Consider the following 13125-nt stretch of genomic DNA (forward strand, 5'->3'; position numbering starts at 1 on the left):
TCTCCATCAAGAATACTAGGATGGGTTACTATGCCCTCCTCCAGGGATCTTCCGAACCCAGGGATCGAACCTGCGCCTGTTGTGTCTCCTGCATTGGCAGGCAGATTCTTTACTGTCTGAGCCACCTGGAAGCCCAAAGATGCAGCGAAGAGTTACCTGTCCCAGAAATATACCTCCTTCTCCCCTCCTCTCCTCTCCCTGCCCAACCCCGGGGGGTCTGGTCCCCTTCCTCTGCCCAACCACCCTCTCCGTGTGCTGAATCAGACTGCAGCTTTCTTGAGGGTGGAGACTATTTAATAAACATTTGTGATGAAATCACAAATAGCATTTAATAAAATCTTGGTTAAAGTAAGAAGTAAACGAGGAAGGGATTGAGTGACAAATGTGCCCCCTTTTAGAACTTTGGCTCGGCCAGCCCTGAACTTGACCTTCATAGATTATAATAAGCTCTTTCCTGCAACAGTGCTGCTTCACTTTGGCACTAATCCTGTATGTTAATTTAGAGAAAAATGGACATTTTAACAATTTTGATTTTTGAACATGGTGTATTTGGTGTCATTTGAACATGATGTGTTGCTGAACTTTCTTAGGTGTGATTGAATATCATTCACGATGTTTTATACTTTTCAGTAGGAAGCACATACACAGATTCCCTGGATTTATTCCTAGGTCCTTACTTTATTAATAACTTAATTAATAATTAATTAAGTACAGTGCTGCTGCTTCACAGCTTAACCCTCTAGGGCTTGGGTCTCCCTCTCCCTCACGCCCACGGGATCTGGTGAATCACGGGGTGGCTGGGGTCCTGTAGGAAGTCCCCCCGACTTCCTGGAGCAGGGGGACAGCAGCCTGACCGCTGACCCCTGTCTGCCAGGGTCTCTGTCATCCTGAGTCTTAACTGGGGGATGCGGCAGGAGGACCGCTGGCTCTCGGGGCCATAATTTTAGGTGCTGACGTCCACTATGCAGAGTAGGCTTTTCTCAGCTGTCCTGGCGCTTTCGGGCCCGTCTGTGTTGTCAGCCGAGCCGGGCACAGGTGCCGGGTGCAGGTCAGCGAGGGGCGCCCGGGGCCGGCTCCCAGCAGTTCAAGGGCGCACAGCTGAGCCCTCCAAGGCCTTCGGGGGTGGGGTGCGGGAACACTGCCCACCTGTCAGAACAAAATAAAACACCTTCCATTTTTCCTCATTTTTTGTCTTAAACTATAGCCAAGAAAGGAAACTTACTTCTATTCTGTAAGGAAAAAGTCAAGTTTCTTAAGGTTCCCGGTGTAGCCCTCTAGAAGGACAATAACACAAGCACAGTAAATGATGATTGGCGTGACTTTTTATCCGAGTGAGTTCGGTAACATGGCTTTTGAAGGATTACTGTGCTCTGACTGTTCTGTGCTTGTAATAAACCAAGTATTAATAATTTTGGGGGTGGATGCTTGTATAATACTAGAGAAAAACAATGAGGGATGCAGTTGAGGGACCCATACAAAGACGAATAAATAAATGATTTTTTTTTTCCCAAGAAAATCTTGCATTTCAATGGTATGACTAGTATGGGCCCCACCAAGTACATCCCTCAAAGTGCACGACTGATTCAGAACTTATCTTTAAAAACTATGATCAGGGAAATGAAAAATAGAAGTCCTCAGATGCGTGTGGTGGTTCTGTAGAATATTTTCTACAAGCTTGAATCCTAGTCTCTGATTAAATCAGTGAAGTGGGTGTTGTACAAAGGGCTCTGATCCCAGACACGGGAACCTTGGCACAGGTTACTGGGAGTAGCCTTCTTTTATGGGTTTTGTGGTTAACTTGTATTTATTTGTAATAAAACCCGAAAATAAGTGTGGCAGACTATGTTTTCTTATTTCTTAGAAAACGATTCAGGAACAAAATTTGGAGACTTCAAATAAGGTGAGGGGTGAGAGACGCACCTCTTGCAGGGCGTTTCCGGTTCCTACGCAGGAAGCAGCAAACCGTCCACCTTGTGCTCCTCCTCCAAAGGGCGGGGGACATTTGCTTCCTGGATTGGCATCAGCTACATTGTCGTGGTTGTTCAGTCGCTCAGTCGTGTCCAGCTCTTTTGTGACCCCATGGACTGCAGCACGCCAGGCTGCTCTGCCCATGGAACTGTCCAGGCAAGAATACTGGAGGGGGTTGCATTTTAGCAGTTATCAAAATAGAACACTTTGATTTTTCTTGTAAGACAAGTTAGTAGTGTATCGTAGTATAGACCACGATTTTATTTTTTATGAAGTGAAAAGCTTATTTTATGACTGCTTGTGTAACACAGAGACAGATTTGGTTAAATAGCAGTTTTCAGTGAAAAGCCATTAGCTCCGTGGTATCCAGTGTGAGAGACCCAAGTAGTGAAAGTGAAAGTTGCTCAGTCGTACCCGACTCTCTGCGACCCCATGGACTATACAGTCCATGGAATTCTCCAGACCAGAATACTGGAGTGGGTAGCCGTTCCTTTCTCCAGGGGATCTTCCCAACCCAGGGATTGAATCCAGGTCTCCTGCATTGCAGGCGGACTCTACCAGCTGAGCCACAAGGGAAGCCCAAGAATACTGGAGTGGGCAGCCTATCCCTTCTCCAGCAGATCTTCCTGGCCCAGGAATCAAACTGGGGTCTCCTGCTTTGCAGGCAGATTTTTTGCCAACCGATTTACCAGGGAAGCCCATGTAAAGACTTAGATAGAGCCAGGGCCTCAGCAGGTCCTGCTGCCCAGAGGGAAGAATGTTGTCCTGATTCTTCGGACAGGGGACCTATGAGACAGTTTGGTATTGGTGACTCCCAAGCTCTTTGAAAGCTTTTGCTCTTCGTGTTATGAAGATTCTGGAGTTAGAGCCCACCTCCTCGGGAGCCTGAGGGTACCACTCCCCGCCCCCCTAACCCTGGAGATACCAGAGCATCCATTGTCTGGATGGTGCTCACGTGAAGTCGGTGGGCCCGCTCCCAGTTGCGATCAAGGCTCCCCACCTTGAGCACAGTGCACGCCCTCTCATCATTCTCTCTGCTTGACAGCGTCATGTCTCGGCCGCCTTTCCCAGTGGTGGCGTATGCCCCTCGGACGCACAGGGTGGATCTGATGTCACGGGGCCTCTGCCAGCTGGACCCGGCATGTGGCCGACAGCACAAGATGAAAGACAACATGTGTGTCTCTTGCTCCCAGGACGGATGCTGTAAGCTGATGCCTCTCAGACACCAGCAGAAAGGCCAGGCCCCAGGACCTCTTGAGCTCAATGGTAGCACATTTATGGGAGTTTCAGGATCACGGATAAGACAGTGTGTGCTTTTAATACGGCTACTTCTTTAATAAGAGAAATGTTTTGGAGACATTTATTGAGAAACGAGTGCTCTTACATCGTCCTCCAGCGAGGATTTCAAAGCAAACCCTCATGGGGAAGTCACGGTGGACAGTTCATTAAATTGTATTAAATATCCGGGGGAGAGGAGAACACTAAAATGGAAAGTAATCACATTTAATTTGGCATCGATTTTTTTTTTTTTTTTTGGCATCGATTTTAAAAAATCAAATAGAGAAGTTTTAGAGTTTCTGGAGTGTAAAGGAAATTGTTCAAGAACCATTCCCACAGAGAAGCTTGCTCTTTCTGTGTCTGTCTCAACTACTTGGTAATAATGGTAGTAACACACCCACCTGAGGCACCTATTGTCCACCAGCCAGCGTTGCCGTAGGAGGACCATGATCCCCTGTCCAGCATGTATATATACAGGGTCTTCCCCATGGAGAAGGAAATGGCTACCCACACCAGTATTCTTGCCTGGAGAATCCCATGGACAGAGGAGCCTGGGGGGCTACAGTCCATAGGGTCACAAAGAGTTGGACACAACTGAACTGAACACTTTGGGCTTCCCAGCTGGCACTAGTGGTAAAGAACCTACCTGCCAATGCAGGAGACGTAAGATATGCGAGTTTGATCCTTGGATCTGGAAGATCCCCTGCAGAAGGGCAAGGCAACCCCCTCCAATATTCTTGCCTGGAGAATCCCATGGACTGAGGAGCCTGGCAGGCTGTAGCCCATGGGGTTGCAAAGAGTTGGACATGACTGAGCAACTGAACAACCAGAAAAGGGCACTTCCAGAAGAATTTTGATTTTTAAACCAAACCAAGTGCATTACAAAATGAAATAAAACTACCTTTGTATTTATCAGCTGTAGAAAGTTAGCTAGTGACCATTTATTGTTGCAAAATTGAATAAATGATCAAATTTTAGACCAGAACTGGTTCAGTGTGGCCTCTCTCTAAGGCAAGTGAGTGGCTAAGAACACAGGCTCACTAGGTGTGTGAGCATGGGCGGATTTCCTAGATTGAGACTTTTCCGAGCTCGGGTTCTCACAAAAAAAAGGGAATGATTGCATTTATGGAGTTCTGATGGGAGATTATGCACAGAACGCATGCATAGCCATTGTCTGCCCCTCCCTGGTTACAGATATTGAGCGTGGGCCTCTCTGTCCACTCTGAGAGGCAGCTTTGGCCGGGGAATGCCCGAGGGAAGACTTTGGTGGACAGAACAGTGAGATTCCCGCCCCAAGGGATCCACTCCCTGGAGCTGGTATAGCTGGAGCTCAGTTATAAAGACTAAGACATGACCCACAATAGACTCCTTGGAGCTACACGCTTTGGCAGGACGTCTGAGCCTCCACTGCTTCAGCTCCCTCGGGCCGTGTGGGTCTGGGCGGGTTATGGCCCCCTGGTACTCCCTGGCAGGGCCACAGCTCTGCCCACTTCCTCTTCTCCAGCCCCAGCTTGTGTGAGAGATTTGGAAAAGAACTACAGTACCATTCTAATATGAAACTCTCTATTGTGCGTTTTCTTCACAAGTACCAGAAATCTTTCAATAAACGTGGACAGAAAACATCTGCCTAAAAAGGCTCTGGGGAGAAGGCCACCAGTGGGGCTCGTGCTTCTGTTCTGCTGGGTCAAGGAGACAAATTTGCTTCGTATTTTGGGACAGTTTGCCACGGCCTCATACTGTCACAGTTTGCTTGTCCTGTCATGAGAACCTGGCCTCAGAGAAAAGACCGAATGACTCCCTTTGGCCCCTGAAATCTAAGAAATGAGAGCAGAGCCGTGACAATGGGTCAGGAATTGTGACTGTTGAGGTTCAGATTGGGGTTGAGGTAAATTTGGGCTAAGTTGCTCTATAAATTAAGCAACCCAGTTCTCTTGACATTGAATAGACACTAAAATGTAAACCATGAACGTGACTTAACACCAAGGAAGGACGAAAAGTCACACCGTAAAGTGCTACACGGGCTTCCCCGGTGGCTCAGACGGTAAAGCATCTGCCTGCAACGCGGGAGACTCAGGTTCAATCCCTGGGTCGGGAAGATCCCCTGGAGGAGGAAATGGCAACCCACTCCAGTATTCTTGCCTGGAGAATCCCATGGACAGAGGAGGCTGGCAGGCTACAGTCCATGGGATCCCAAAGAGCTGGACATGACTGAGCAACTAACAATGTACTATGTATAACCGTAGAGTTATTGACACAACTTTCCTGCTTAGAAACTTTCTTCTAAGAAGAAAATGACCAGATGACATTAAAATACAGTAAATGGTCAGCTCATTTAATCCTTGCACACACCATCAGGCATGGTTTGTTATCCCTGATTGTAGAGTGGGGAAGGCAGGTGCAGAGGGATTAAGTAACTCACCCCCTGTCATGAGCTGCAGGATGAGAGAGCTGGAAAAGGTATTTTTGATGTCTGAACCAGCAAGAGTTTTTATTTTCTCTTTTTGGCTGTTCCGGGTCTTAGTTCCCTGAATAGGGATCGAACCCATGTCCCCTGCATTTCAAGGCAGATTCTTAACCACTGGACCACCAGGGAAGCCCCTGAAAGAACTTTATTGATGATCTCTTACCTAAAGTTGCTTTACTAGTTGTCAGAAAATAAGGGGACGTTGTTCAGAGAAGACAGTCTGGGGAGGGGGGATAGAAACCTCAGGCACCACATGCGCCCCGCCTGGAAAGTCTTCCCATAAAAGGACTGCTTCACCCAGTTCAGGGTCAGAACACAAAGCAGGTGGAATGGATATGGGAAACCTGTAATTGCCATCCTTGATCTGAATCATCAAAAAGGCGATTGCTCCATTTACAGGAACTAAGATTTCATCTGACCTAGCTTTTAATACGGAGAAGGCAATGGCACCCCACTCCAGTACTCTTACCTGGAAAATCCCATGGATGGAGGAGCCTGGTAGGCTGCAGTCCATGGGGTCTCGAAGAATCAGACATGACTGAGCAACTTCCTTTCACTTTTCACTTTCATGCATTGGCGGAAGAAATGGCAACCCACTCCAGTGTTCTTGCCTGGAGAATCCCAGGGACGGCGGGGCCTGGTGGGCTGCTGTCTATGCGGTCGCACAGAGTCGGACACAACTGAAGCGACTTAGCAGCAGCAGCAGCAGCTTTTAATAGCTAGAGTCTGTTAACGTGTCTAGTAACCACATATTTTGCATCATCCAGGTTACATTGTTTAATATTAGTGATTTTTTTTAAACTATGTGACAAGGTACACTGGGGCTTCCCAGGTGGCACAAGTGGTAAAGAACCCGCCTGCCAACGCAGGAGACCCAAAAGACACAGGTTTGACCCCTGGATAGGGAAGATCCCCTGGAGGAGGCCATGGCAACCCACTCCAGTATTCTCATCTGGAGAATCCCATGGACAGAAGAGCCTGGCAGGCCATAGAGTCACAAAGAGTTGGATACGACTGAAGCGACTTAGCACACAAGATACCCCTTCCAGGAGGTGGGGCTCCCTCCTCCCCCTCCTCCAGCTCGCAGGCCGGATCCCTCCTTCTGCAGCCCCCATCCCCTCCTTCCTGTTCTCTGGATTCGATTCCAGATCCAGTTCTGCCGCCAGGGCCATGGGGGACCCGCACTGTACATCTCGGGCGGGGTTCCATCCTGCTCGCCCTCAGGCCTCAGCTCCTTCTGGCCGGCCAGCCAACCCTCCGCGTCCCTCACCCCGTTCCTCTGTTCCCCTCGAACTGCCAGCCTGCCCCTCCCCGCCCCCACCCTGGCCGCTCACGCTCGGCTAAGACCCTCGGGTTACATTTCCGGGAAGCGGAAGTCTTCATTCCGTGTGCTGCCAACAGAATACGGAAGGCACCCGCGTTGGCTCCCACCCTTTCCTCCTGCTGACGCATCACGACGGAATTACCGCATCCCGAAGAAGGCGTCTCGCTTCCCCTTGTGCAGAGTCCTGCCCCCGTCCCAGGCATTGCTACCCTCCACTCCCACCCTGTCCCTCCACGAGCCTGGCTGCTGCACTTAAATACCCTGCAGGACTCCCCAGGTGGCTCAGTGCTGAAGAATCCGCCTGCCAGTGCCAGAGACGCCAGAGACGCGGGTTCGATCCCTGGGTGGGGAAGATGCCCTGGAGGAGGGCATGGGAACCCACTCCAGTATTCTTGCCTGGAGGATCCCATGGACAGAGGAGCCTGGCGGGCTACAGTCCGTGGGATCACAAAGAGTTGAACACGGCTGAGCGCACGCGCACACACACACACATGCGGCACAAATACGCTGCAGTGTGTCTGGTCTACACAGCACCCTCCCGGTGCCTGTTAGCTCCCCCAGCTGAAGACTCGCATTCCCCCGCGTCAGTACACTTCTTCGCAGGGTTGTCGGTCCGATGGCCTCCAGGTTCTCAGCTTTCACTCTCTCTCCCCGCCGCCAGTCCCCTCTGTCCCCACCGCGGCCTCTGGAGACCCCAGGCCGCTGCTCACCCCCACCTCGCTCCTGCTCTCGCTTGGAGCCCAGAGTGCCACCTGTGCCCCCGGGGGGAGCAGGACTCACCCTCCTTAGGGACCTGCTGCCAGAGTCTCCAGTTCACATTTCACCGTTCTGCTCATTTTGTGCGTCCCAAACCGTCTCCCGTTTCACTCCGGCTGTTCCGTCCAATACGTTCAGAAGCCAAGCACATTTAAACGGATGGGCACTGCTGGGCTCCTGCACGCTTCCAGGAACCCTGGATCCCAAATCTGGAGAAGGTCTGCATAAGTCTTCTATTTAGTAAAATGCTGAAGTAACTGAACTGTCAGGTCATTTGTTATCCCCACCGTTGCTCTGATTACCAAGTGCCTACTCGGAAAGCAGATGCTCTCAGGAGATGTTCAGCCTGAAGACTTCATCCTGCCTTGCTTCTTGACTTTGGCAGCGATGACTCCATCCATTAACCACCCAGCCCTCAGAGCCTGATAGAGTGTATTGATAAACCATCCCTGAATGCCTGTGTTTACTTGTTAAACCTTCCCAGTCAGGTCAGAATCCATGAATGCTTCAAAGCATCATGTGAATAATGCATGCTAATGTTTTCCACACTGTTATGAAAAAATGTAACTCATAAGGACACACGCACCTTGGAGACAATTCGGGTTCAGTTCCAGACCACCAAAATTCATCAAATATTGCAGTCAAGTCAGAAACACAGTTTTTTTGGTTTCGCAGTTGCATATAAAAGTTATATTTACAGTACACTGTAGTTTATTAAGTGTACAATAGATTATGTCTAAAAAACAGTGTACATACCTTACTTAATAAATGGTGCTGTTGGAAAAATAGTGCCGAAAGAGTTGCTTGATACAAGTTTGTCACAGACCTTCGATTTGTTAAAAAACATAGTGTCTGCAAAGTGCAGTATGACAAGGTGTATCTGTAACGGAAAACAGTACAAGACTTTACTACCTCGTCAGCTCACTATCAGAGCGATTCCCACGATGTGCTGGTGATGTTCATTGGTTGGTTGGTGTTCAGTCACTAAGTCGTGCCCATCTCTTTGTGACCCCCATGGACTGCAGCACGCCAGGCTTCCTTGTCCTTCACCATCTCCTGGAGTTTGCTCAAACTCCATTCAGTTGGTGATGCCATCCAACCATCTCATCCTCTGTCACCCCCTTCTCCTCCTGCCCTCAGTCTTTCCCAGGATCAGGGTCTTTTCCAGTGAGTCAGCTCTTCACAACAGGTGGCCAAAGTATCGGAGCTTCAGCTTTAGCGTCAGTCCTTCCAGTGAATATTCAGGGTTGATTTCCTTTAGGATTGACTGGTTTGATCTCCTTGCAGTCCAAGACTCTCAAAAGTCTTCTCCAGTGCCACAGTTTGAAAGCATCAGTTCTTTGGTGCTCAGCCTTCTTTATGGTCCCACTCTCACATCTGTACATGACTACTGGAAAAACCATAGCTTTGACTATATGGACTTTGTCAGCAAAGCTATGTCTCTGCTTTTACATTGGTTACTTTTATAGTATTTTCACCAACCTCTTTGAATCCTTAAATGAATGTAGTAAAATACAATGGCTTTCCCGGTGAGTCTTTCGAAATGCTTTCTTTCTCTTCTTTTTAACTTAGAGATTTAACTTAGAGATTTTAACTTCTTTTTAACTTAGACATTTACTGGAAATGTCAACAGTGTGTTTTATATTAGAAATACAAATGGATTTCATGCAAAGTTTTAAATTAAAAAAATACTTTTTTCCAAAGAAAAATGTAACAAATATTCACATTCCCACCACCCAAATGAACAAATGTTAGCATTTTGTCACAGTTCCTTTAGGTTATCTTTTAAAAAAGAAAGAAACCATTGTAGATCAAGTGGAAATTCCACTTACTCTTGCTGTGGAAGAAATTACAACAGAACTTAATGACTTTAAACCAGCACTTTTGCATTATAAAGATTAAGAAGGGAAAGCTGCAGCTTGTGTGCTAAGTGGCTTTAGTCGCGTCCGACTCTTTGTGACCCTATGGACCATAGCCCGCCAGGTTCCTCTGTCCATGGAATTTCCCCCAAAATACTGGAGTGGGTAGCCATGCCCTTCTCCAGAGGATCTTCCTGACCCAGGGATCGAACCCAGGTCTCCTGCACTGCAGGCAGATTCTTTACTGCTGCTGTCATCTGGGAAGCCCAAACCTGCAGCTTACCTATGAATACTCCTCAGCTTGACTTATTAACATTGGAGTAGAATTGATTTGCAATTATGTTTTAGTTTCAGGTGTACAGCATAATGATTCAGTTATATATGTTTCTATTTTTATTTTTCAATTCTTTTGGTTATAGTTTATTACAAGATATTTAATATAGCTTTTTGTGTCATACAGTAAATCCTTGCTGTTTATTTTAAAAAACCCTTTTTTATACTTGCAGATTCCGTGAGTCAGGGAGTCAGAGCAGACACAGCAGGGAATGGTCATCCCTGCTCCACGGCACATGACCTCCAAGCGGGAGGCTCCGCGGCTTCCTAGTCCATTCTTCACAGTTGACCTATATCTGGACATCCATGTGAATGTCCCCTTTTTTCCCTATCTTTCTAAAACCTAATCACAGGAAGCCGTGCAGATGCAGCCTTAGGACAAAGTGTTGTCAGTGTTCTCATTATTATTCATCAAGCTGGGTTAGAATGGAGCCGGCATTAATACAGCAGCATGTACATTCCATTTAGTTATACTACACTCTCTAATACTTTCTCATCATTAGTAATAAGTGTGTGCTAAGTCCCTTAGTCGTGTCCGACTCTTCGCACGCCTATAGACTGTAGCCTGCCAGACTCCTCTGTCCGTGGGATTCTTCAGGCAAGAATACTAGAGTGGATTGTCATTTCCTCCTCCAGAGTTTCTTCCCAACGCAGGGATCGAACCTAATAAGTACTTATATGCTACTTAATATCACAGTGTTTAAACTATATTCACATTTATTCCCTGAGGTGAAACTTCATGAAAATAAAACCTGATAAGAACCTTAAGACTTACCTTCATATTTTGTATGAATCAAATAGAGTACTCAATGAAAAAATGCTTTAGAAGCCATAGAGAGCTATTAAGATGCCCACTGCTATTGAGACCCATGGTCCAATTTCTCAGTGAGCTCGTTTCGTATTGCAACCCTGCCCCACACTTCATCCTGTATCTCTTTGGTGACCCTGCTTTTGCTTCTGCCTCATCTCTGTGTGTCCAAGTACAACCAGATCTTTAAGGCCCGGCTCCAGCCCTGCCTTGGCCAAAACCCCGGGCTGGCACGTACCCCATCCCGGACCGTTTCTCTCCCGGCTCTGTGTTTGCATCGCGCTCTGTGCTTCTCTTGTGGGATTTCAACACATTCCACCTTGTATTCTGTTTCACATGCTGCATCACCGGTGCTCAGCTGGAAGCTTCGAGCAAACTGGAGCCCAAGCCCTGCTCCCTTCTCACTTGCAAGACAGCACGCCTGGCACCAGCAGCCTCCTGGACAAAACTTCTCACCTTGCTTGGGCGGCTCTCGGGCTGCCAGAGTCCAAGCTCTGGCCGTGCCTTCAGTGTGGCCATATCTGGCAGAACAGGGGACTGTCCCCCGACTTGTCCAAAGTCACCCCCAGCCCCCCAGTTCAGCAAGAAGATGCTGGCCTCTGAGAAGGGTGTTGCCCGGGACTCTCCCCATCCTGGGACCGTGGGGCTCATCCGTGGGGGTTGCACTTTCCAGTTTGGAGCAGCTGTGGATCGAGAAGAGACACAAGGAAGAGGAAAGACTTGGCAGAAGCAGGGCCATTCAGGGCTTTTCCGGGATGAGCGCCAGCCTCCGGTTTAAGCGTGAGGTAATTAAAATATATGAAAGGGTGTCTTGTCTCCAGCTTCACTTGAAAGCTCTGCAGTGACAGTGACGGGAACATCGATGCCTCCCGGGGGCACCGGAAGACACAGGCTGAGTGGGTGCACACTGTTTTCTGAGTGGCTCCCTCTGGAAGCCTGGTACCTACCGCGGTTCCAAGTGGGTAGGTGGAAGGCACCTCGAGAAGCCCGCATGGTCGCCTTCCACTTGGCGGCAGTGTCTCTCTCCAGAAACTGATCAGACCAGACCTGGACCTTTGACGTGGCGTGAAGCAGGGATTCCCAAGCAACCAGACCCACGTTAGAGCTGCCAACCAGCACACGGCCCCTTGGAAATGCCCTGTCATTTCAACAGAAGAAGTGCAGTCCTAGCAAGGGTCTATTTTCCTGTGATTTGGCCTAGTCTGAGCCAATAAAAAGACATAAACTGTCATGGTGACACTCTAGAACCTTCCTTCCTTTGTAAAACAAAAAGAAAAGAAAACAAGTTAAGTCGCTCAGTTGTGTCCGACTCTCTGCGACCCCATGGACTATAGCCTACCAGGCTCCTCCGTCCATGGGATTTTCCAGGCAAGGGTACTGGAGTGGATTGCCATTTCCTTCTCCAGGACATCTTCCCGACCCAGGGATCAAACCCAGGTCTTCCGCATTGTGGGCATATGCTTTACCGTCTGAAATTGTAAAACCAACATGCACAGTTCTTATACTCAATAGCTTGTACTCCCTGCTCCCCTTCCCACTGCGAAGCAACTAGTTCTAAGAGCAGTATGAAACTGCTAGAGTAATGCTTGAAGAGGGAAAAAAAATACATTGGTACAATGCCAACATTTTTTTTTTAATGTTATTCCAGTAGCAGAAAATTTTATTTGCAAGCATGAGGCAATTTTCAGTTGGTAAAAATATGATGGAAATAGCTCTCTTACTGAAGAGAGATAGCTTAATGAAGTCTAATTGTTGTTTAGACCGTAAATCATGTCTGACTCTTTGCGACCCCATAGACTGTAGCCCACCAGGCTCCTCTGTTCGTGGGATTTCCCAGGCAAGACTATCTGACCCTTGGCAGCTCCGGGCATCTTAAAGACTTGGGGAAATACACGGTTGTATGTGTGTATTTCCCAAAATAGTGCGTGCACACACACAATAGAAATACTGTTCAGAGTAGTACAGATTACAAAGTTTGTTCCGTGCTTCGGGTCAAATAATTACAAACTCTGCAGTCACAACAGAATGACACTTGCAAAGCAGTGCTGTCCAGGTGGAGTTTAATGAATAATCCTATTGTTTGCCAACTTGCCTGAAGTGCTCTACCAAAAATCCTGGCCCAGACTCTCCTGACATGAAGCGTTTTCTCAAGCCTCTTTTCCTGATTCTAAACAATTGGAAATGTTATGAAAATAATTCTATTGTCAAATCCCACTGATCCTTGATCTCAAATATAAACCACCAAGAGAACAACAACAACAAAAAAAACAAAGTTAGCACAAGCCACAGATGGAGGAAGAAGCCACCTGCAGACGCTGCTGAGAAAGCTTAGTTT

General features: G+C 47.9%; 1 protein-coding gene across 4 annotated transcripts in view; it reads left to right on the forward strand.

Moving 5' to 3' along the window:
- SLC22A3 (solute carrier family 22 member 3) overlaps positions 1–13125 on the forward strand; it is a 99814-nt gene that overhangs the window by 9104 nt on the left and 77585 nt on the right. The gene's annotated exons all lie outside the window — the stretch shown is intronic.

The sequence above is a fragment of the Bos grunniens genome, chromosome 9, assembly GCF_055505025.1.
Source record: "Bos grunniens cultivar Pamir isolate PY7600 chromosome 9, Bosgru_T2T1.0, whole genome shotgun sequence".
Taxonomy (NCBI): domain Eukaryota; kingdom Metazoa; phylum Chordata; class Mammalia; order Artiodactyla; family Bovidae; genus Bos; species Bos grunniens.